A 26154-nucleotide genomic window follows, 5' to 3' on the forward strand; every position below is an offset into this window, starting at 1 on the left:
TGACTCACACACAGCCACACTCACACTCACTTCTACAACCAGAGGTTTGAGTATCCAGACCCTGTGACACACACAGCTGCACTCACACTCACTTCTACAACCAGAGGCTTGACCATCCAGACCCTGTGGCACACTCAGCCACACTCACACTCACTTCTACAACCAGAGGTTTGACTATCCAGACCCTGTGGCACACACAGCTATACTCACACTCACTTCTACAACCAGAGGCACGACCATCCAGACCCTGTGGCACACACAGCCACACTCACACTCACTTCTACAACCCAGGATGCGACCACCCAGACCCTGTGGCACACACAGCCACACTAACACTCACTTCTACAACCAGAGGCGCACCATCCATACCCTGTGACAAACACCACCACACTCACACTCACTTCTACAACTGGAGGCGTGACCATCCAGACCCTGTGGCACACACAGCCACACTCACACCCACTTCTACAACCGGAGGCGTGACCATTCATACCCTGTGACACACACAGCCACACTCAATTCTACAACTGGAGGCATGACCATCCAGACCCTGTGGCACAAACAGCCACACTCACACACACACTTCAACTTCACACTATATATAATCAGAGAGCACAACCCTCCATACTTCTCTTTCTGTAGGTGGAAGGGGTGACCCCCCCAATCCTACACAACACACCCTGACCTGGCATTGCTCACACACCATTCACACTGACCAAAATCCTGACCACTCTAACCATCATAAAATATACATTACAGTATGTGGACATTTAAAAAAAATGATTTTTTTTTATTTTTTAATTTAAAAACAAACTAAAATTCCATGCTGACCATCAGCAATAACCCAGCAAATTCTCAAAAAACTCTAATTCCACTCTTAGCTCGTTACAAACTCTGGCACTTCACTTGCCTTTGTGAACCCAATAACTTTGTCTCCTGCAAGTCCATGGGTGCTGTGCACCGCTAACCTGCAAATCCTGATAAATGTTAACTCTATAACATTTAACTGTAGAAACCACGTACACCTCATATATACTGAGCAGCTATCCACATCATACCACATGTACTCTACTAAACAAACATTTGCGGCCCCTGTAACGTCACACGTATTATAACCAGTTCAATATCAAACACATACGTTATATACTTCTGTGTAGAACAAATAAAAAGGATAGAGGGTCGCTTTGCATATTTCTCCTTATACACAATGCAGGGCACTTAACACTGCACACGTATGGATCCATGGTGGAATGACATCCTTTCCATACATCTGGATCATCCCATGCTGCTTTCACAAATCACATGCATCCAAGTGTACTTTGACCTTCTGCCTTACTGTACTTCTTGCTCATCCCAGTCCAGTGCTTCTTGTTTCAATATCCACCATGACCTGCTGATTTCAATACCCAAACTGCAACCGCTAGTTACCTTCCACTGCACCATATGTCATAGTGAGTATTACCTTTCCTTGGATCCCACACATGACTACACCATGTGCCGTAGTGCACATCATCTTGCCTTGGCTCCGACACATGATTCATGTGTCTTCTGCCAGTCTCCCTCAATCACCACACACTTCAACACAGGACGGAGCTAAAATAATTGACAATTTTCCATAATGTTGCTGTAAACGCAGCCCTCACGCTGATTGCTTCTGTCCCTGTAGCGAGCAGTCGACTTCTTACTTCCTGGTCACGCTAAGACATGATCCAGAGTTCCTTACGCTAAAGTTCGTTCAGCCTTCAATTTAAGCTGCGCAACAGCAGCCAATGACGAATGCTGGAAGCCAATTTCACACACGGCACATGTTCGATCAGATAGCTAACTCCCTCAGCACAATCGCTGATGTTACCATTGGAGAATCAACTATGGAGCAGCTCATAGCACCTAATGCCAACCGTCGCCATGGCCAGCTTCACCCACCGTTGAAGATCAACGCGGTGAGCTAACCCCTTTTTCTATGTCAATAACTTTTGGCCTCACAATGCTCCGGCAATCTCTAATGCTCACACAAAACTGGGCACTTTCCATTACAGGACTATGGCACATTTATGGTGAGCACACATCCTGGATACTTTGGCACTATGACACTAAAGTTCTTCCCAAGTAAAACAACACTAAACACCAATGGTGCCTCTCAGAAACAGAGACAGTCACTTACACTTTTACGCTCTGGCATTCTTTCTTCCCATGCGAGCTAACCAGGATAAACTCTGGCACCTTTACATTTGTTGGATGCCAAACAACACAGTCTCTGGTACTCCTACTTCCCTTGGGTGACACCCAATGCAGTCTTTGGTATCTTTAATACTCCTTGGCACCTTTAAAGTCTCTGCAAACCTTACTTCACATGGGTGCCCACTAAGATACAGTGCTGGGGCATATCTTCCCCATCTTTCTCCTTTGCCCTGGCTCTAAATTGAGATGTTCCTCCGCTGCCCCTTTCTCATTAACTGCAGGGCCAAAGTCATCCCTCTTTTCAGCCCTGAGTGATGGGTCTTACTTGTGTGGGGGCAGTGTGTTCTCTTCCTTCTTCATTCAGCACCATTGCATTCATCAGCATTCATTGCAGCAGATTCAGCTCTTATTTTGTCACGCGCAGTTCTTCTTTTGACCACCTCGTCGCCAATGTAATGAAGTGACCTTCTCAGGCTTCTTTAGGTTACTTCAAGTTTATTAGCAACTTCTTAAGTTAGTTACATAAATAAGTTACTTATAACAATACACTGGCACCCATCACCCAGGCAGGGGCTCTCTAACTGCCTGAGCTTGGAACCCTCACTCACACACATCCACTTGTCCACAACATAACATTCTACATGTTATCATACACTTCCGCATACACTCACAGGCACTATACAACAGTAATGAATTGTGTTTGTATGTGAATGTGTAACTGTATGATGATGTCATGATTTACCACTAACAAATTCTAAAAAGGGGTGTGTTATGAATATGATCTGATGATGGTAATTAAGATAGCTGCAACCATTGGGAATGGGCGAACTGGAGAAAGATTGGAATTATTTTGTATATGTATTAGCCAATTACATGCAGGGGTTGGATTGTAATAAAATATATGGTAGTGTTTTAACTGTTGCAAAAATGTATATAATGTGTCAAAATATTATTTTATTTTTTATGTATTTATTTATGTATTTATTATGTTTAGGAGAGACTCATGTTGCTTTGACTCTAGAGTATCATCTAGCTCCTGCCCGGCCAATTGTACAATAAAACCGCTTTACATACAAAACATGCACTCGCTTCTTAAGTGGTGGGCCCACTTTGGGTTAAGGTGATTAGGGGCCCATTCCCACATTTGGTGACCACGAAGGGAACCCAGGGTTTCTGAGATGTTGGGGGTTTCCTGTTTGCCAACTCAGCTGTGGAAAAGAGAGGTTTATGGGCACCATATTGGTTAAAGGCCTGTCTTTTCCCTGGCGGTGTGGTACCATGCTCCAGCTGTTCAGGATGATTTGAAGGAGCACAACCTTGGAGCGATTCACGCTCATGCGAGTGCACTTTTGCATGATAAAGCAAGAGGGTAAATAGGGGACAAAGAGGAGTTTTTTTTAATTTAAGGGGTTTGGTAAGGGTAGAATCGGAGTACATATGTGGAGTGTGCTGTGGTTATGGACATTGAAAGGGTGAATGCTTTGAAGGAGTGAGTGAACTGTTTTGCGTTGGAAGTCCTTTGTATATATTTTTACCTACTTTGTTATTTTAGAGGTGCGAGGTGGTATCCCACCCAGCACATCCATTGTGAGGCTGATACCCTTCAGTTTGCTTGTCTGGTTGGCTGGAACTCTCACCTAGGGGCGAGGTGGCATCTTATGGTATGTCCACCTGTCGATACCTTCCTGGAGTATACCCTTGGCACCCTTCGTTGTGTATTGACTGCAAGGAGGGAGCCCTCGCCTCATTTTTCTTGGTTAGTGAAAATAGTGACACGTATCTTCCTGTAGTCAAGAAAAGACAGTGGCCCTCATTACGACCCTGGCGGAAATCGAAAAACGATGGTGGAAATGCAATACCGCCATCGAATAGCGCTCGGTGCGATTATGACCCGTCACCGCAAAGTACGATGCCATTAGCGACACCGTAGTGAACGCCAACGCTAACTGCACCAAGTACGCGCGCGCGCGCCATGCCAAACCGTAAATACCACCATGGCGCAACGGTACGCGAATTCTGACCCCAGCGGACATGCACATAACGCCATCAAGCACGGCGGAAAGTACCATTCCGCCATGGTGAGAAGTACGGCATCGCGAATCAACCGTAAACGGCCCCACTGAGTGCCTGTACACCGCTCCCTGGCCACATTGTACAACTCCCCGTAGGTGCAATGAAGTCACAATGCAACCAGTGAAATGTACAAGTCACCCATGCATGCCAACGAACAAAAGAATCTCAAGAGGGGCCAATGGGAGCTGCAGGGCACAGATGGCACGAATACAGAAGCTATTCCAATGGACATGACCTCAGTCTCCCACCAAGAAACGCACGCAAACACAGGCACCTGTGACCAGCAATATTCAGAAAATCACATCATTCCACCAATCCACCTGGCTGACCGGCATCTGTTACACAAAACCTAATCCCCTGCCCCTGAGCATGACATCATTCAAACAGTCATATTGGCAGCCCTTATCCCTGACCTCACTGGGCTTCGTAGGCAAACGCGCCCAGCACAGTACCACGCAACTATACTCCGAAGCTGGAACCCAATGCAGATCTCCTCACAATACATCGCTCCCCAAATAGGAATATGCCACATCACTTGCAAAGAAGAACGCTACACGGCCCATATCAGAATAGAAATTTAATGCACAACAAATTCACCAAGCCCATACAGCCATTAGGCCATGAACTCCAAAACACATTTCACCATTGTGGGCTGCATCCGCAATAAATGACCAGCTACTTCTTGTGTGACGCCCTGTACCTTCATGGTACACAGGGCCACATTCTCGTACGAAAAGGCAACATGGAAGCGCCCAGAACCGCAGGGCCGACCCAATGGGGAGGCACTAGTCCAGCTGAAAGGCCGAAATGTTGCTCCGAGCCACTAGTACTGCGTAAGGGCATGTGGCCCATTGGCGATCGTCCCATAAGATCGTAATGCTGCTCCACTGATTAACACGAAGCAGCAGGTGTCGGGAGTAAAATCCATCTGCAGGAGTGGCATACAGATGGCAGTGGCAAAAGGGGAGGAGATACCTGTCAACCAAATGAAAAGAAAAAGAATAGAATGGCCATCAGAACTACATTTGAATTACGCACTTCAATGATCACACCAAATCCACAGCCATATGCATGCTAGCCCACTCCAAAGGATCATCACCACCCAAAAACCACTTGCGACTCATAACTATCTATTTCGAGGTGAAAACACCATCACAAACGAGTGTACCTGTGCATGCGTCTGTTAAAACAGAATCCATCAGATGGGATTGGTAACGTGCATGGACACAAGTGTCTGAAGGCGCGTCGAGACAGGGAGGGCTCAACAAGGCCAGATAGACGATGGTCCCACTATGGCAGCCCTGCATCACATAGCGCAGGGGAGGCGGACAGATCCCAAGAAGCCCTGTACATGGCAAACTCTGTATCAAATCATCTGTCCATGCATCCATTCATCATTCCCTCATCCCGTAATGATAACGCCTGTTTCCATACTCACATAACATGTGAAAATTCCATTGAGTCTGTGCGTTATGCAGCCTGCATAATCCACTGTGCCCCAGCCCGTAATTCCAGTGTTGTGAAGTAACATGTATTTGGGAACGTCCGGCCTCATCGTCCACTTCGCTATTGCGCATCCCAAACTATTCATATCAATCATTGCATCCTCGCCATGGCCCCTGTCCCAAGGACATTGAACAATAGAACGTTATATTTGCAGTCAGACCTGTGGGCATCTCCTCGCCGCTAGCTGAAAACCGAAAGCGCTGCCCTTCGAATTCCTCATTTGCAACATCACGTCGAAAAGGCATCTGTGGCCGCTTGAAATCACAAATTAATCCATCTAGTGCGGCTGTGTGTGTAAATGGCAACTGCCTTCACTCACAAATGGGACGCCCCGCCCGTCGTTGAAACTCGGTACAGTGATGCATGAGGGTCCACCGTTACTCGAGTACTACGTTCCACTGACCCTTCACAAGTCTGTTCGCGACTGCTAAGATAGTATGTGAAACAATGGGACCATAGCCGAATGAACATATCAACCAATGTTACACTGCCATCGGGTACAAATACATGATTGTAATAGCAAGATGCCATTCCTCGAATTGCAGCGTTGTGTGCGGGACGTGCTCGCCCAAAGGGGAGAGCAGCTTGCACAGGTGGAATGAATCACCACAGGTGGAGGCCATACAGCCTGAAAACACATAAATAGCACACCCAGTCTCCTCCCACAACCACACCCACTCCGAAATGCTACCGGCAGGACTCGCAATGTTGGCCCTGGGGGACCTGATAGCACTGCAAGTACTCCAACTCCAAGAAGAAGACGAACACCAACTACAACCGGCCGCACGGAGGAGACGCAGGAGGAGGAGGAGGGCAAGGCAGGGCCAGCAAGGGCCGCCAGCACAGCCACTACCACCACGCAGGCAGCCCGCAATCCCACGCCTCCGAGCACATCCGTTCAACCTCACTGATGAGCAGATCCACACCCTCTACCGTTTGGACCGGGACACCATAGCCGCCATTGTGGACATGACACAGGCTGACCTTGTCAGCATGATAGATAGCCCAACCGCCATCCCACCCCTACTGAAGGTGGTGTCTGTACTCCACTTCCTGGCCACAGGCACCTACCAGCACACAGTCGGACAGTTGCATGGCATCTCACAGCCACTGTTCTCACGGACACTATTGCAAGTGCTCGATGCCCTCCTGAAGCACGCAGACGACTACATCTCTCTACCACGCTCGGAGCAGGAAATTACCAACACAAAAGTGGGATTCCATGCACTTGCCGGCATACCGGGTTGCATTGGTGCCATCGACTGCACCCATGTGGAATTGGTCGTCCCACATGCCATGGAGGCCCAGTACCGCAACCGAAAACAATTTCATTCACTGAATGTACAAATGGTGTGTGACTCCAACAGGATCATTACACAGCAGGATCATTACACATTGTTGTGCCCGATTCCCTGGATCAACCCATGATTCTATGGTCTTGAGGAACTCAACAATACCACGCTACATGGAGCGACACGCAGGGAACAGATCCTGGCTACTCGGTGAGTCTCATTTCATGCATGCTGATGTGGGGTATGTGATGCGGCAATGACCTCAGCAGGTCTGGCGGGGCACTCCTGTACCGCCATGTGAAGGTTGCAAAGATGGTGATGGCATGTGTCATGCTACACAACATGTGCGTACGTAGAAATGTGCCCATGCCCCCTGACGCAGAACTGCAAGCACCTGAAGATGGTCATGATGAGGGTGGGGATGTGGCAGCACCTCAAGGAGTCTGCGAGGCACAGGAGGGCCGTGACATCCGTCAGCATCTCATAGATGCATGCTTCTAGCACTCACGCCTGGTGGCTGATACATGGACACGGGACTCGTGGCACTGTGTGTGTCTGGTACATGCACAATATGGACTGTACGCCTATGATGGCCTCGTACACAAAGATCAATGTCCACACATCTCATTGGTTGATCGTGCATTGTTTATGGCATATGTGATATCATGTTGAACACCCTATCGACCCGCCACCCAAGTGAGCCCAACACCCCCCCTCCACCCTCCTACCTCCCCCCCGAACACCAGTGTCCAAAGATGCTCATTGTCAGTGGGCAGTCGCTATTGCAAGCCCCCTCTGCGGGTATCAGGGGCACCCCTGCCTGTGGAGCGCAGGTTCCTCCCAGATCTACGTTGGGGGCTGCCCTGGACGGAACTTGCAACGGATGATGTCTCTGCCTGCTCACGTCCATGCATGTCCCTAAGGGTTTGTGAGAGCTCAGTGAGCACACGGCGCACTGCGGCAAGTTCGGCACATACGTCTTTGGACGTCGCATGCAGTTCCCCCCTCAGGCTCTCGGTGCTAATCTCCATTTGGACTCTCAGGCTCTCGGTGCTACTCTCCATTTGTGCCCTTAGTGTCTCTGTACTTCTCTCCATTTCTGCCCTAAGTGTCTCAGTTGATGTTTCTATGTCTGCCTTAGTGCCCCCACATTCATCGGCATGGTCCTTGAGGAGCGTGGCCAGTTGCTGCTGTTGCACGATTAACTGGTCGAGGGACAGTTGCCTCTGCTGGGCCATGGCCATTTGCGGTGGTGTCACAGAGTGGCTGTTCGCCTCATGTTGCCCTGCCACAGGGCTTGTGGGGGATGGCCAGTCGTCGTCTTGTGGGTGCCCCTGCGTGGTATCCTCATGGTGTACGGGATGGAACAGACAGGGGGATTGGGACAGGTCATGGATGGATCTGACTTCGACATCCCCGTCTTCTGTGTCGGAGCATGCTGCCATTAATGGAGTGTCACCTATGGTGCTGCTGCCACCAGAGGCAGTGCCTTCTGTGGCATCCATTGGGGGGACCTGTGGTGGGGCTGTTGTGGGCATGCTGGCTGCTGGGGTGCCTGTTGGAGTTCCCTCCTCTGTGCTGCCACTTGATTTGTGCTGCTGCCGTGTCTTGATGCGTGCAGCTGAGGTGGAGGGTCTTTGGCCGTTGGTCTTGGCCCTCTTTGCAGGTGTGCTGGTAGGGGTGTCCTGAAGCTCGTCGTTTGGATCGGACCCTGTGGTGGAGTAAAGGAGGGCGAGCGTTATTAATGGGTCTGTGGGAATTGGAATGGCAATGTATCACATGCATTGGGGTGGTACCTGAGGGTGATTTGGGTCGGGGCCTTGGAGGTGCTTTCATTTGTGTGTGGAGTGAGGGTGCAGTTGTTTGGCAGCCTGCAGTTAGGGTGTGCCTGCTGCACGTGTAGAGGGTGTTTTTGGGGTTTTTAATTATTTATGTATTTATTGTGAGTTTTAAAGTGCGCTGTCAGGCCAATGTGTGTGGACGTTCTCCTGGACATGTGTTACTGTTGCGCTATGGTGATTCACATGATTGGACATTGTGGATTTGGCATGGTTTTATTTGGGCCACCTACCGGATTCTTCGGATGTCTGCACTCCTTTCTCCATCCCTCCGACTCCCTCTATACTCTCCATTCCAATGGTGGAGGCACAGATTTCTTCCCAGGGGGTCAACTTGATGGGTGATTCCGATCCTCCCCCGGTGGCTGTGGCAATGTTGCGGTTGGCAGAAAGTATGCTACGGACGCGTATCCGCAGGTCGTCCCATCGCTTTCTGCATTGCTGTGGGTTGCGGGGTGCGGTCCCCACCGCACTTACCCGCTGTGCCACAAGGGCCCATATGGCCTTCTTGTTCGCAAGTGCCGTCCTGGTCATTTGCGTGGAGAAGACGGCGGCAGCATTCTCCTGGAGGGTCTCTGTGAGCACGGTGAGTTCCTCACGGGAGAAGTGGACCTGCAGCTTGCGGTCGCACGCTTTCTTCGCTACTTTTCCCATTTTTCTTGGTTACACTAGGGTGGATGACGGGTTGGGATGTGTCTCAGGGTAGTGTTTTTAGTGGTTGTGTGGATTTTGTGGTTTTATAGGTGTACAGCGTGATGTTTCCCGTTCCGGGACCATGTTTTTACTTCCGTTTCCGTATATTTACGGTCACCGTACTTTCCGGTTGGCGCTCACTGCGGTGTCCGCTAAGATGGGTGGCGGTATTGCACCTAGGGCGCTGTACGGCGGCGGTGTGTGCCGTTTTGGGGTCATTTCCGCCATCGCAGACTTTGCACTTCCGCCATGGCGTGGTGCTCGTGCCCGATGGGTCGGAATGGGCCGCACTTTGCTCCATCGTGCAATGGCGGAAACGCTATTTGCACTGTGGCGGTCCGGTCAGTCACTTTCCGCCAGGGTCGTAATGAGGGCCAGTGTTGTTGTAGAGAATATGTACTAGTGATGAAACGAGCGAGAGCAGCAGTTTTTTAGTGGAAAACATTGTGCCCCTTCTATGCTTGAGTGAAGGAGATATCCCGTAGATATTAGCCGGTGTCTGTTCTTTGATTAAAGATGCTGGCCCTCATTACGACCCTGGCGGAAATCGAAAAACGATGGCGGAAATGCAATACCGCCATCGAATAGCGCTCGGTGCGATTATGACCCGTCACCGCAAAGTACGATGCCATTAGCGACACCGTAGTGAACGACAACGCTAACTGCACCAAGTACGCGCGCGCCATGCCAAACCGTAAATACCACCATGGCGCAACGGTACGCGAATTCTGACCCTAGCAGACATGCACCTAACGCCATCAAGCACGGCGGAAAGTACCATTCCGCCATGGTGAGAAGTACGGCATCGCGAATCAACCGTAAACGGCCCCACTGAGTGCCTGTACACCGCTCCCTGGCCACATTGTACAACTCCCCGTAGGTGCAATGAAGTCACAATGCAACCAGTGAAATGTACAAGTCACCCATGCATGCCAACGAACAAAAGAATCTCAAGAGGGGCCAATGGGAGCTGCAGGGCACAGATGGCACAAATACAGAAGCTATTCCAATGGACATGACCTCAGTCTCCCACCAAGAAACGCACTCAAACACAGGCACCTGTGACCAGCAATATTCAGAAAATCACATCATTCCACCAATCCACCTGGCTGACCGGCATCTGTTACACAAAACCTAATCCCCCGCCCCTGAGCATGACATCATTCAAACAGTCATATTGGCAGCCCTTATCCCTGACCTCACTGGGCTTCGTAGGCAAACGCGCCCAGCACAGTACCACGCAACTATACTCCGAAGCTGGAACCCAATGCAGATCTCCTCACAATACATCGCTCCCCAAATAGGAATATGCCACATCACTTGCAAAGAAGAACGATACACGGCCCATATCAGAATAGAAATTTAATGCACAACAAATTCACCAAGCCCATACAGCCATTAGGCCATGAACTCCAAAACACATTTCACCATTGTGGGCTGCATCCGCAATAAATGACCAGCTACTTCTTGTGTGACGCCCTGTTCCTTCATGGTACACAGGGCCACATTCTCGTACGAAAAGGCAACATGGAAGCGCCCAGAACCGCAGGGCCGACCCAATGGGGAGGCACTAGTCCAGCTGAAAGGCCGAAATGTTGCTCCGAGCCACTAGTACTCCGTAAGGGCATGTGGCCCATTGGCGATCGTCCCATAAGATCGTAATGCTGCTCCACTGATTAACACGAAGCAGCAGGTGTCGGGAGTAAAATCCATCTGCAGGAGTGGCATACAGATGGCAGTGGCAAAAGGGGAGGAGATACCTGTCAACCAAATGAAAAGAAAAAGAATAGAATGGCCATCAGAACTACATTTGAATTACTCACTTCAATGATCACACCAAATCCACAGCCATATGCATGCTAGCCCATTCCAAAGGATCATCACCACCCAAAAACCACTTGCGACTCATAACTATCTATATCGAGGTGAAAACACCATCACAAACGAGTGTACCTGTGCATGCGTCTGTTAAAACAGAATCCATCAGATGGGATTGGTAACGTGCATGGACACAAGTGTCTGAAGGCGCGTCGAGACAGGGAGGGCTCAACAAGGCCAGATAGACGATGGTCCCACTATGGCAGCCCTGCATCACATAGCGCAGGGGAGGCGGACAGATCCCAAGAAGCCCTGTACATGGCAAACTCTGTATCAAATCATCTGTCCATGCATCCATTCATCATTCCCTCATCTCGTAATGATAACGCCTGTTTCCATACTCACATAACATGTGAAAATTCCATTGAGTCTGTGCGTTATGCAGCCTGCATAATCCACTGTGCCCCAGCCCGTAATTCCAGTGTTGTGAAGTAACATGTATTTGGGAACGTCCGGCCTCATCGTCCACTTCGCTATTGCGCATCCCAAACTATTCATATCAATCATTGCATCCTCGCCATGGCCCCTGTCCCAAGGACATTGAACAATAGAACGTTATATTTGCAGTCAGACCTGTGGGCATCTCCTCGCCGCTAGCTGAAAACCGAAAGCGCCGCCCTTCGAATTCCTCATTTGCAACATCACGTCGAAAAGGCATCTGTGGCCGCTTGAAATCACAAATTAATCCATCTAGTGCGGCTGTGTGTGTAAATGGCAACTGCCTTCACTCACAAATGGGACGCCCCGCCCGTCGTTGAAACTCGGTACAGTGATGCATGAGGGTCCACCGTTACTCGAGTACTACGTTCCACTGACCCTTCACAAGTCTGTTCGCGACTGCTAAGATAGTATGTGAAACAATGGGACCATAGCCGAATGAACATATCAACCAATGTTACACTGCCATCGGGTACAAATACATGATTGTAATAGCAAGATGCCATTCCTCGAATTGCAGCGTTGTGTGCGGGACGTGCTCGCCCAAAGGGGAGAGCAGCTTGCACAGGTGGAATGAATCACCACAGGTGGAGGCCATACAGCCTGAAAACACATAAATAGCACACCCAGTCTCCTCCCACAACCACACCCACTCCGAATAGCTACCGGCAGGACTCGCGATGTTGGCCCTGGGGGACCTGATAGCACTGCAAGTACTCCAACTCCAAGAAGAAGACGAACACCAACTACAACCGGCCGCACGGAGGAGACGCAGGAGGAGGAGGAGGGCAAGGCAGGGCCAGCAAGGGCCGCCAGCACAGCCACTACCACCACGCAGGCAGCCCGCAATCCCACGCCTCCGAGCACATCCGTTCAACCTCACTGATGAGCAGATCCACACCCTTTACCGTTTGGACCGGGACACCATAGCCGCCATTGTGGACATGACACAGGCTGACCTTGTCAGCATGATAGATAGCCCAACCGCCATCCCACCCCTACTGAAGGTGGTGTCTGTACTCCACTTCCTGGCCACAGGCACCTACCAGCACACAGTCGGACAGTTGCAAGGCATCTCACAGCCACTGTTCTCACGGACACTATTGCAAGTGCTCGATGCCCTCCTGAAGCACGCAGACGACTACATCTCTCTACCACGCTCGGAGCAGGAAATTACCAACACAAAAGTGGGATTCCATGCACTTGCCGGCATACCGGGTTGCATTGGTGCCATCGACTGCACCCATGTGGAATTGGTCGTCCCACATGCCATGGAGGCCCAGTACCGCAACCGAAAACAATTTCATTCACTGAATGTACAAATGGTGTGTGACTCCAACAGGATCATTACACATTGTTGTGCCCGATTCCCTGGATCAACCCATGATTCTATGGTCTTGAGGAACTCAACAATACCACGCTACATGGAGCGACACGCAGGGAACAGATCCTGGCTACTCGGTGAGTCTCATTTCATGCATGCTGATGTGGGGTATGTGATGCGGCAATGACCTGGCAGGAAGGGGGGGGGTGCGTACGTAGCAATGGCATTCCACATTATTCGTTTATCGTCCACATACAGGTGATGCCGGATATCCACTGAAGAGATGGCTCCTCACACCAGTCCGGAACCCACGGGACCAGCATGAGGAGGACTACAACCATGCCCACTCACGTACCCGTGTAGTCATTGAACAGGCATTCGGCCTACTGAAGACTTGTTTCCGGTGCCTCAGCAGGTCTGGCGGGGCACTCCTGTACCGCCATGTGAAGGTTGCAAAGATGGTGATGGCATGTGTCATGCTACACAACATGTGCGTACGTAGAAATGTGCCCATGCCCCCTGACGCAGAACTGCAAGCACCTGAAGATGGTCATGATGAGGGTGGGGATGTGGCAGCACCTCAAGGAGTCTGCGAGGCACAGGAGGGCCGTGACATCCGTCAGCATCTCATAGATGCATGCTTCTAGCACTCACGCCTGGTGGCTGATACATGGACACGGGACTCGTGGCACTGTGTGTGTCTGGTACATGCACAATATGGACTGTACGCCTATGATGGCCTCGTACACAAAGATCAATGTCCACACATCTCATTGGTTGATCGTGCATTGTTTATGGCATATGTGATATCATGTTGAACACCCTATCGACCCGCCACCCAAGTGAGCCCAACACCCCCCCTCCACCCTCCTACCTCCCCCCCGAACACCAGTGTCCAAAGATGCTCATTGTCAGTGGGCAGTCGCTATTGCAAGCCCCCTCTGCGGGTATCAGGGGCACCCCTGCCTGTGGAGCGCAGGTTCCTCCCAGATCTACGTTGGGGGCTGCCCTGGACGGAACTTGCAACGGATGATGTCTCTGCCTGCTCACGTCCATGCATGTCCCTAAGGGTTTGTGAGAGCTCAGTGAGCACACGGCGCACTGCGGCAAGTTCGGCACATACGTCTTTGGACGTCGCATGCAGTTCCCCCCTCAGGCTCTCGGTGCTTCTCTCCATTTGGACTCTCAGGCTCTCGGTGCTACTCTCCATTTGTGCCCTTAGTGTCTCTGTACTTCTCTCCATTTCTGCCCTAAGTGTCTCAGTTGATGTTTCTATGTCTGCCTTAGTGCCCCCACATTCATCGGCATGGTCCTTGAGGAGCGTGGCCAGTTGCTGCTGTTGCACGATTAACTGGTCGAGGGACTGTTGCCTCTGCTGGGCCATGGCCATTTGTGGTGGTGTCACAGAGTGGCTGTTCGCCTCATGTTGCCCTGCCACAGGGCTTGTGGGGGATGGCCAGTCGTCGTCTTGTGGGTGCCCCTGCGTGGTATCCTCATGGTGTACGGGATGGAACAGACAGGGGGATTGGGACAGGTCATGGATGGATCTGACTTCGACATCCCCGTCTTCTGTGTCGGAGCATGCTGCCATTAATGGAGTGTCACCTATGGTGCTGCTGCCACCAGAGGCAGTGCCTTCTGTGGCATCCATTGGGGGGACCTGTGGTGGTGCTGTTGTGGGCATGCTGGCTGCTGGGGTGCCTGTTGGAGTTCCCTCCTCTGTGCTGCCACTTGATTTGTGCTGCTGCCGTGTCTTGATGCGTGCAGCTGAGGTGGAGGGTCTTTGGCCGTTGGTCTTGGCCCTCTTTGCAGGTGTGCTGGTAGGGGTGTCCTGAAGCTCGTCGTTTGGATCGGACCCTGTGGTGGAGTAAAGGAGGGCGAGCGTTATTAATGGGTCTGTGGGAATTGGAATGGCAATGTATCACATGCATTGGGGTGGTACCTGAGGGTGATTTGGGTCGGGCCTTGGAGGTGCTTTCATTTGTGTGTGGAGTGAGGGTGCAGTTGTTTGGCAGCCTGCAGTTAGGGTGTGCCTGCTGCACGTGTAGAGGGTGTTTTTGGGGTTTTTAATTATTTATGTATTTATTGTGAGTTTTAAAGTGCGCTGTCAGGCCAATGTGTGTGGACGTTCTCCTGGACATGTGTTACTGTTGCGCTATGGTGATTCACATGATTGGACATTGTGGATTTGGCATGGTTTTATTTGGGCCACCTACCGGATTCTTCGGATGTCTGCACTCCTTTCTCCATCCCTCCGACTCCCTCTATACTCTCCATTCCAATGGTGGAGGCACAGATTTCTTCCCAGGGGGTCAACTTGATGGGTGATTCCGATCCTCCCCCGGTGGCTGTGGCAATGTTGCGGTTGGCAGAAAGTATGCTAAGGACGCGTATCCGCAGGTCGTCCCATCGCTTTCTGCATTGCTGTGGGTTGCGGGGTGCGGTCCCCACCGCACTTACCCGCTGTGCCACCAGGGCCCATATGGCCTTCTTGTTCGCAAGTGCCATCCTGGTCATTTGCGTGGAGAAGACGGCGGCAGCATTCTCCTGGAGGGTCTCTGTGAGCACGGTGAGTTCCTCACGGGAGAAGTGGACCTGCCGCTTGCGGTCGCACGCTTTCTTCGCTACTTTTCCCATTTTTCTTGGTTACACTAGGGTGGATGACGGGTTGGGATGTGTCTCAGGGTAGTGTTTTTAGTGGTTGTGTGGATTTTGTGGTTTTATAGGTGTACGGCGTGATGTTTCCCGTTCCGGGACCATGTTTTTACTTCCGTTTCCGTATATTTACGGTCACCGTACTTTCCGGTTGGCGCTCACTGCGGTGTCCGCTAAGATGGGTGGCGGTATTGCACCTAGGGCGCCGTACGGCGGCGGTGTGGGCCGTTTTGGGGTCATTTCCGCCATCGCGGACTTTGCACTTCCGCCATGGCGTGGTGCTCGTGCCCGATGGGTCGGAATGGGCCGCACTTTGCTCCATCGTGCAATGGCGGAAACGCTATTTACGCTGTGGCGGTCCGGTCAGTCACTTTCCGCCAGGGTCGTAATGAGGGCCGCTGTCTTTTGTGTGATAGTGAGAAGTATAATTAAAGTGAATATCTGAGTGAGGTGATTGCAGTGAAAGTGAGTTAGGTGAGTGATTGTGAGGGAAGACTAAGAAACTGGAAAGGGGTACAAGGGGGTTTCTTTGGGTGGACATTTTTGTGCCACAGGTTCAGCTTTGGTGTTATTTTTTGTGAATTTTTTGGGGTAAATTGGGTTAGAGTACTTCCTGGATATAAGGTGGAGATTTTAAAATACCATCGGGAATGGCTACGGGAAACTAAGGGTAGAATGTTCAATTCCTGTACTACTGAGTGGACTGTTGATAAGGGGATATTTCAGAACCTCCATAATTAATTAACTACAAGGCACAAGGGCTCAAGGTTAGAGAAGCAGTTAAACATCTTAGAGGTATGGCGGATGTCTGAAAAAGTCAGGAAGGCCCATAACATTAAAATCTCAGAGGAGGGGGCCGGAATTCCTTCCGGACGGCCCCCATATGGGGGCTATCCTTAATCGCCTGCAGAAGGGTATACCGGCCCTGAGTTCGAACCTCCATTTCCTTCAGTGGCCACTCCAGTCATTGTGACTGCACTTCCTAGAAAATGGGACATTGAAGGAAGTGAAAGGATAACTCCTTCAATGGTTAGGGCTGGAGAAAGGTTCAGAATGGAGAGCGGGAATGGAATAACTCCACCAACTGCTAGGTTAGCAGAGAGATTAAGTGTGGGGGAGTGAGGCCGACAGTCAGAAGAGTAGATAAAGGGTCAGAAATGAGTTCAAATGAGGAGACTACAAGTAATGCAGAGCGTGAAAGAAATTGTGGTAACGGAATTCCTGCCAATGTTCCAGCTCCACCATTCTACAAGTATGGCCACGAAGTGGAAGATTAACCTCCAGCATCGTGCAGGAAGTAAATCCTCCAACTCTCTGCCAAATAATCAACAAAATCTTAGTAATTACTGTGGCAGAATTACCACCACAGTTATGATGCCAGATAAACCCCTTTGAGTCCTATGGATTATAAAAAAATGGGTATTTACTCTGCCACTGCCACTTTTAATCTGGGTTAATACTGCCAGACCATGTGGCGGTAACAGTAATTCGGTTTGGTGGTATCTGGTCGGATTTACCACCCACATACTACTATGGTGCCCGCCTTTTACCGCTAGGATAGAGGATAGGCTGTAAATGGCAGTAGAGACACAGGAGCGGAAAACATTGGAAGAAGCACTGAGGCTAGCGGAGGAAGAGGTAGTGCGGTTACGGCAGCAGAGAAATGAAGAGCCGGAAGAGGTGAATAGACAGGCAAAGGACATAGAGGAAGGAAAGTAGAGGCATGGACAAGTTCTTGTTAGGTTGGATACATCAATTATCGAAGAGTTCAATGTGGACCTACAGAACAGAAGTACTCCTATGGGTACAGGATTCGAGCAGGGGAACAGGATCCGGCACCCTACGGTAGTGATGAGTATGCCTTGATGCCTGTAGAAGTGTCAGAGGAAGTGATAACAGGAGTAGGAGGCTGAAGGGGAATAGGAATTGGACGACAAACAGGGAGAGGATGGTGTAGCAGCCCCAACTCCCGCTCCAGTGTATATGACAGAGAGTATACCATGGAATCGTAGGGCATGTAAGTAGCAGTGGAGAGATTGGGGAAGCCCCAGTAAAAGCAGGTCTAACTCAGTTTCTGTTGCTAAAGAAGGGTCTGTGAAAGGCACATTGTGCCCTGTGGTCACATATGGACTGGAAACATTTGATGAAGACACTCCCTTCGCTCACTGCCGGGGCGGAAAAGTGGATTTACACATTAGAGAAACACACTGCCAGTATCATGTTGGCCATAGGGGATATGAAATGCTCTAATGGGGGAACGGTCAGACGAGCTATGGATGAAAGCGGGGTATCCAGTAGTTCAGTTGGATACTAATGCTCATGTTGGAGAACCTTTTAAAAATTGCAGGGCACAGGTATGGAGGACCCTGCAGATTATGTACCACGATATGCTGGATATAAATTCTATTCTAGCAAAAAAATGATGAAGTTGGATGATGATCCTGATGCACATCCAGTTCATTCAGGAGATGTGGAGGGCAGAGACGGGAGAAGCATGGGATAAGCATGGGATAAGAATGTGGCCATTATGACCACATGCTGAAGAAGGGACTTCCCAAGGTAATCAAGCATGATCTACATACAGTAGTAAGGACAGAGGCCAAGAGTTGGCTGGAAATTCAGGCACATGTGCATTTTTGTAAAGGGAGGCCAGAGAATGTGAAGGAGTGCATAGAACAGCCACAAAAGGCAGAGGCCAAGCTTGTACAGAAAAAGCTAATGGAAATCTGTTTAGAACGGGCTGTGATTGCCAGTTCCATGGAGGTACAGCAGGGATAATTGGGACACCAGGGACATGGTGAATCATTCATGACACAGGGTTGGATGGATGGGTATGCTCCTGGTCCAATGCAATTGAGAGGGTTTCTGAGGGGTAAGAGAGGACTTTCACGAGGAAGTGGGTCAGTTGGCGGGTTCAGAGGAATGTGGCCCTGGTTTAACGGGCCAATGTGAAATATGGAGGGTTGTATGGGATTCAGTGTTGGTCGTGTGAAAGGATGGGACACGTGTCACGAGATTGCTGAGACAGGTCACAGTATTTTAATGTGGGAACTCAGGAAATGAAATCCCTGACCATGCCATATGCCCGAGTCTCTGTGCAATCACAGCAAGCACAAGTTGAACAGAACCCAGTTACTGGGGCTTCACAGACTTTTGGGAATCTGCTGACCATGTCAGCACAGGCAGCGGTACAGACATGGGAGAAACATTCTTTACCCCAAGGAATGGTCCCTCATGACACTGGAGCAAGGGTTTTTGGAGCGAATCCTTTTTTGCTCCCCAGTGCTAGTATGTACCAAGAGTACGACAGCCCGTAGGGATACCTGATGTGTCTAGTCCATTCCATTACCACCGATTTGGAAGTGGAACCCCAGATAGGTGTGCTGGTCAGTGGCCAAGCATTTTCATTCTTGGTTGATACAGGGATACACAATCTTGCATCAAGAAAGATGAGTCTCACTTGTCTGGTAAAATGATGGGCTCACAGGAGTTATCTGGTTTCCTTATTCTGAAGATCTATGTATTAAGGTAGGTACACAAACTGTATCTGCTCCTTTGTTGTATTGCAGAGATACCTTGGGGAATCTCTTAGGCAGAGATCTCCTAAGCAAGCTCTGCATGTTGATTGCTTTCACAGAGGAAGGTATAGTATTGTAACGCTCACCTGGTATCTACGGGGATGTCACTCAGCCTGTTCTGACCTCTTACGACCTTGAACCCTTCCCTGGAGTCTACTCGACTGGAGACTGGGCCTGAAACACAGGATTGGTAGAGTTTAACTCCCTATTATCTCTGTGTGCTTGAACCCCTTCTTCCCTGGGGTCCAACCCTTCCCTTTGATCAACAGCTCCCCTTGTTTTCTTGGAAAGTGTGCTCTCCGTCCTGCTTTCAGCGCAGGGGCACGTTGATTGATGCAGGCTTGTTGCTGCCTAGTTACTTCACTGGCAAGAGTCCGACAGGTAAGTATAATGAGTCTTTTGAACACTTCTCTAACTTCGTTCCTTTCCTTCCTTCGATGATGGCTGGTGTCTTGGGATGGCAACGTGCTGCTGAGATGAGTAGTGCTGAAGGTGAGTGAGAGCACGATGCGCGATGCAACCCTTTCGTATTTGTATTGAATTGAGTAATTTTTTGTGTCTTTTAGGTGCTGCAACATTTTCAGCGTGGATGCCGGTTATGAAGAAGAAATGCGGTGAGCAAGCGCGGTATGCGCCGCCTCTAGATGTTTCCGCGCTAACCTGGAGTCTCTTTTCCCTCTTGCAGATGGATGAGAAGTTCTGGAGGCAGAGTTCCCCCAGAGCGGCTGGGATTTAGGTAAGCGTTTGAAGCTCGCACAGTCTTTAAAAATAAGCAAAGATTTGCTGAATGTTTACTAATGCCTTTTTTCTGTTCTTTTCCCTTTTCCTTAGGAAGCAGCGTGCCGGGATGGGAATGACACCGCCGAAGATGCCCGCAGAACGGAAGGAGCGATGAATGATGGGCAGAAGCGCCGCAAGGTAAGGCTGTTCCTAACGGTGTTCTTGTTCTTGCAGGAGCTGAGCACAGAAGAAAGATGCATGCCTACTGGAGACCGTTCCGAACACGGTGAGTGTCACACTGCAGGTGCAGAAAACGCAAAGCATGTTTCTAAGCCTGGGCATGGCTTAAATAGTCTCTGGGTATCCCAGGTGTCTCTGGGCTGAAACACACTCAAAAGACTAGACTGCACATGCAGTTCTGGGAACCGAAATATGTGGGGACATCCATCTTGTCCCCATCAATGCATTACAAGTCCAATCCCCAATGTTATCCTATGGGAGTGAGTGAGTCTGGTGCCACAAGTGCCAAGTCTGTCTCCAAGTGGGTCTTTGGAAGGATGGAGAGGCTCTTGAGGGCCATGTAGGTGATCGTGCCTAGCTCCAGCCTGACATCTTGGAGGACTGGGGACATGAGGATCAGGAATAATGACAGCTATTCTGTACTCCAGGTTTGTATCCTCTTAGAGAAGCACCTCGTTTGCATGCATACTGTAGTGACAGCAAGAAATAGGGGGTTGTCTGTACATTCAACTTTGTTTCTTTATGGGGTAATGGTTTTGTTAAGTTGGGTCCCGGGAATTAGAGATCAGACATGGAAAGTACCGACTGAGTTCTTGTTTCTGACTTTTGTGCCCCAGGAGGTAACACCAGGCACTATTGTTACGATTCTCCTAGAGGCAATAGTTATCAAGAAAAACAGGGCGGTTCTCTCAGGCACCTATAAGAAAGTTGGAGAGTGTTTCACAGTTCTGTGCATTGATAAAACCTTGTCACTAAGGGACGTGTCCAACAAGCAGTTTTTTGAAGAAACCGAAGATATAGGAGAGATGGTTTTTGAGATTGGGGTGCCTTTACGGATAGCGATAGAGCAAAAGCAAGTACCACACTTCATGCTCATCATTAAAAATGCATTGCCACATTGGAAGGAGGATTTGGAAACACCCATCAAAAAAAGTACCTCACCTGTATCCAAAGCATCCCCCTTAACACTTGTCCTCTCTTCCTCTTCTCCCTCATATGTTGCACAATTGTGAACAATGTCATCAGGTTTCACTGGCTCAGCTAAAAATGATGCAGGATTGACTAGATAACAACAAACTGGATGTACTGATGCATTCGATAAAATAGACTCATACTCCGAAACTCTTTGGGTCATCAAAGTTGACTTGCATTTTTTCAAGATCGCAAAGACTGCATGCTCCAGGTAAAATGTCACTGGGCAATCCATGGAAATGGTTGAAGACTTTTGTATTGCAAAAGCTGCTGCCACTAAACCTTGCTCACAAGGGAACTGTCCCTGCATCGATGGGTCTAGAGATCAAGGGAACTGTCCCTGCATTGATGGGTCTAGGATTCCACTGCTTGCTTGAGTGAGAAAATAAATAAAATGGTTTCTTGCAATTAGGGGTTGCCAAGACCAGAGCATACAGCCTTGACGTACCGGAAGCAAGTCACCATTTCTTCAGACCATTCTATCAGACCCTTCATCTTCTGCACTTCCTTTCGTCCCTGCAGTAAAGGCCTCATGTGACTAGAGCAGTCAAAAATCCCAGATCTACAATAGTTACAGAGTCCCAAAAACGGCTGCAATTCTTTCACTGTGATTGGCTGAGGCGTATTAGGAACTGTGGTGGTTCTCTTTTGCATGTCCTTCCTTCCTCCAGGCAATATTACTTGCTCCAAATATACTCCCTCTGTCTGGCAGTACTGCCATTTTTCTTTGCCACTTTGTACCCCCTCTACACAAGCAGGATGAGGAGCATTATTGAATCTCTTCTGGGCCATTTGGAAACTCCATACAGATTGTATTGATATGCTTGTGAAATGTAATAACTACTGGTACCTTATAGTCATTGTCCATTCTCCCGGTTGCTTGAGGCTGGTCCCTGCATGTATCCTTATAATACGTCTGCAGCAACATTTCTGTTGAGGGAGTTATGTCCGCAGTGGAGAATTTGTGAGGTCTTGAAATCTGACAATGGAACACACTTTTTTAATGCCTCATTCTCAGAAATCACTTCTCTCTTGGGAATTAAGCAGAGGTTGTATTCAGTATACCACTTGCAGGCCAATGGAATTGTGGAACGGTTGAACAGTATCCTTAAGTTCCGGTTGGCTAAGATGTGTAATAATTTAAGTAAATCATGGTTGTACTGTCTTCCTTTGGTGTTATTTTATTTGAGGAATCGACCAGGGAATGAACACCACCTCAGCCCTCGGGAGATCATGACAGGACGCAGATTACACAAACTGCTCCTACCTGCACATACTGCTTCAGATGCACATAAGACCACAGAATTCCTCGGTGAGGAGTTTAGTGAGTACCTTAGGACTTTAACCAAAAGTGTCAGGATTATACCTTCACAGGTTGTGTCCTCTCACCAACAGCCTACAGGAGGACGCAGCAAGGAAACCGATGCTCACCACATGCCATTAATACTCCCAGAGGACTGGATTTATATCCAAGCTTCGTACAATGCTGGAATGAGCAGCATTTCCATGGATCACTCTGTTATTTACATGACTCTGACTGCTGTGAAGGTGGGGAGCATCAGCGACATACGCAGGGATACCGGTACCCCTCTGCAGGCACAGGAGCAGGCTCAAAGTTAAGTATGCCCTAAGGATTTGCAGCTCAGTCGAAAAGGGGGGTGACTGCAGATAGAAAACCAGGATTTGACAATTTTACTAAAAGAAGAACATTTGGAAGAACATTTTGAATTTACAATGTATAATGTATATTAGGAGGATTGTTTATATGTTTTTTTGTTTCTTTTGTCATCATGCTCAAGGATGACAAACAATATGGATGTGAAGGGTTTACATTCATGTGGTCTCATAAAATTTGAAGAGATATTATTAAGATCAAGAGGAAATGCTGATGCTGATTTCCTGAACAATGATGATGAGGATAATGTCGACCCGATAAAAGATGAACACAGTTTTGTAACAGATAATTTATGGTATAACCACATGAGGAGAGTTGGGAGAGAGAGATCTGTAGAGTTTTGCTACATCTGGTCTCTCATCCCCCATGCTTCTGGTTTCTGGTTTATCCCAGATGAGCTAGAATGAGCAGATGCAATGTTTCTAGTGCATCCAGCTTTGTGCAGGGTCCAGGGGCATTTCCAATCGCAATTAATCAGAGCATCCATTTTACCTATTGAAGAATAATGTTCAACTACAGATCGTAAAGAGCAAAAGAGGGTTTGGTGTACGCAAAGAGTTCAATTGAGTTTAAAAGGGGCTATTATCAATTACTGATGGGAGCAAAGAGTGAAGAGTTGGAGAGCTGGAGGGATGAGGGGAGTCTCAGGAGAAGGGGTAGCACATGTAAACTAAGAGTATGGAAATGTGTGGCAGAACTATTTACAGCATCTGACATGGCTGAAAGAGCCAGAAAAACCTGTTAATATACAGATACTTGTCTGTATTTTAAGGGCGATGGCACCGTGCCTGTTGGCACAACTGGTAACTGCAGCTGCATGCTTTGCATCGTTGACCTGGCTGGAGGTACAGGTGCTTTTCTGGACATTTTTTTGACTTGGAGATCATGTGACAACAGACAGTTCCCTACAGCCTGTAGCGTGTGTGTAGATTCACGTTACATGTGCCTGTCCTTGTCATTCCTGAGGAACATGTGACCTTTGCCTGCCCAATGCTCAAACCACATATGTGGGCCCTTTGTCCCCTGTGCCCCTTTTGTCCCCTTTATCATCACACATGGACTTATCAATGACTCTGCCTGGTCACAGAAAGGAGGGACTGTTGCGATGGACCATGCAGCCCAATTGACTCTCAGGGGCATAATAAAAAACTTTAATGTACATCCCTGAATAGCACTGGCTGTTTAGTAACATAGCGACCATCTTCTCATCCCTTCTGGCACCTGGTGTCCAAGCCGCAGCAAATGCCAAGTGGTTTGAAGTGACCTGGTATGAACTTTTGCTATTCTCCAATTCGTCCGAATCAGCTTTCAATGTTATCAAGAAAGATATCCGGACCACTTATAACTTTACCGAATAGGTATATCCTTGACCTTCTAACAGCTATGGAGGGAGGGGTCTGCCAGAAGATAGGGAATACATGCTGCATGTTTTTTGCCTCTCAATATTCAGAGAATGGGTCCCCGACTCAGATTGTTGCCGCTTTGCATAAGCTCAGAATAATCATGGAGAACGAGGCAGGATCCCAAATGACCAGTTGTTGGAGTGTCTTTTTTCTTAGGTACTGTTTTGGATGAGCCTAGCTGTGCGAATTCTGGTGCCTATTTTTGCCTTTTTTTTATTATGTATTGCTCTTGTCAAATGCTCTTATGAGGTTGTTCTGCCAAGGAACCGAAAGCAACTGCAATGATGACTGTGACCCTGTCCACAGCTTGGACCACCAACATTTCATATCACATAGATACTCAGACTGAAGCTGTCTTGTGTCCTCTACCAAGTTGGAATGATTGTGTGGAGCAGCGGGTAGATTGCAGAAATGGTGGGGCGACGAGTTGGGTTTGTCCAGCATAGGAGTATGCCTATATTGGGACCAATGTGCAATATGATGGAAGGGTCTTTTCCCAAGAAGATGGTTTTAAAAAACAAGAATATGATGTATTAGTATTAACTAAAGGGGGAATGTTGTTGCGGTCAGGAAAGGTCCCAGTGATGTAGAGGGGTTTGTGTTTCATGCTCCATATTTGTGACTGGTGATGCGTTGACATTGAAGCAATGTTGCAATTGTATTTGTATCCAGTATATTTAAATGAGAATGGGATGTGTTACTTCAAGTGTTACTGTGTGTTAAGATTGATACATATTAGATCTGCATGTGTGTAGAGAGATAAATGCCAAAATCACCAAATTAAATATAAACACAATCCAGATAAGTTGTGCTACAAAGTGCCTAGAATCCAGTGAGAAGAAGTTTCATAATGTGCATGCGAGGATGGGGGGCTTGTCATTAAGAACCCACTGTGAACAAGAGACAATAGTCATTAAACATGCATGCACACTAATAGACATACACAGGAAATGTATAAAGCCACATGCAATGTGCTCTATTCATACATTTTAAACTCTGCAGACAGGGTTTCGCAAAGTGAATTCTGCGTGTCTGAGAGCAACTGGCTTTGCAGGGTTTCAGAGGCCAGAGGAGGGGCAGTGAGTAAATGTGACCTTAGCAGATGGTGAGCCAAAAAGCTGGCCCATGATTGTTATGACATGGTAGTTTTGCAGAGAGTAGATGTAATCTCTTTAAAGTGCATCAGAGCTTGCAGAGAGATCCAGCCATTTGTTTTGACCAACAAGAAACGTATGATGAAGCGACGCTCGAGGCCAGAGTGATCCTTCTTGTGTTTTGATTATTTTCTCAGGATGTGGCCAGAGGCCATAAGTGTTGAATTCTTAGTCATATAAATTAGGTTTTTCCAATGACACCATTAAGACAGGGTGGTTGAGATGGTTATCGACAATTCAAAGGGATCCTGTTTCTTCTGCTCTTCCTCATGTTATTGGAATTATCGGGTTAAAAGGTCTCAGAAAAACTGGGACTTGTAATGAATTATGTTTGTACGTGTATGTGTAATTGTATGATAATGTCATGAACTACCACAGACAAATCCTAAAAAGGGGTGTGCTATGAACATGATCTGATGATGGTAGTTAAGATAGCTGCAACTAATGGGAATGGGAAAATTGCAAAAAGATTAGATTTATTTTGTATAGCTCTTGTCCAATGACACAGTCTGGTCCAGGTTTGGGGGAAATGCAATG

The sequence above is a fragment of the Ambystoma mexicanum genome, chromosome 5q (genome assembly GCF_040938575.1).
Source record: "Ambystoma mexicanum isolate Mex_15411 chromosome 5q, UKY_AmexF1_1, whole genome shotgun sequence".
NCBI lineage: Eukaryota > Metazoa > Chordata > Amphibia > Caudata > Ambystomatidae > Ambystoma > Ambystoma mexicanum.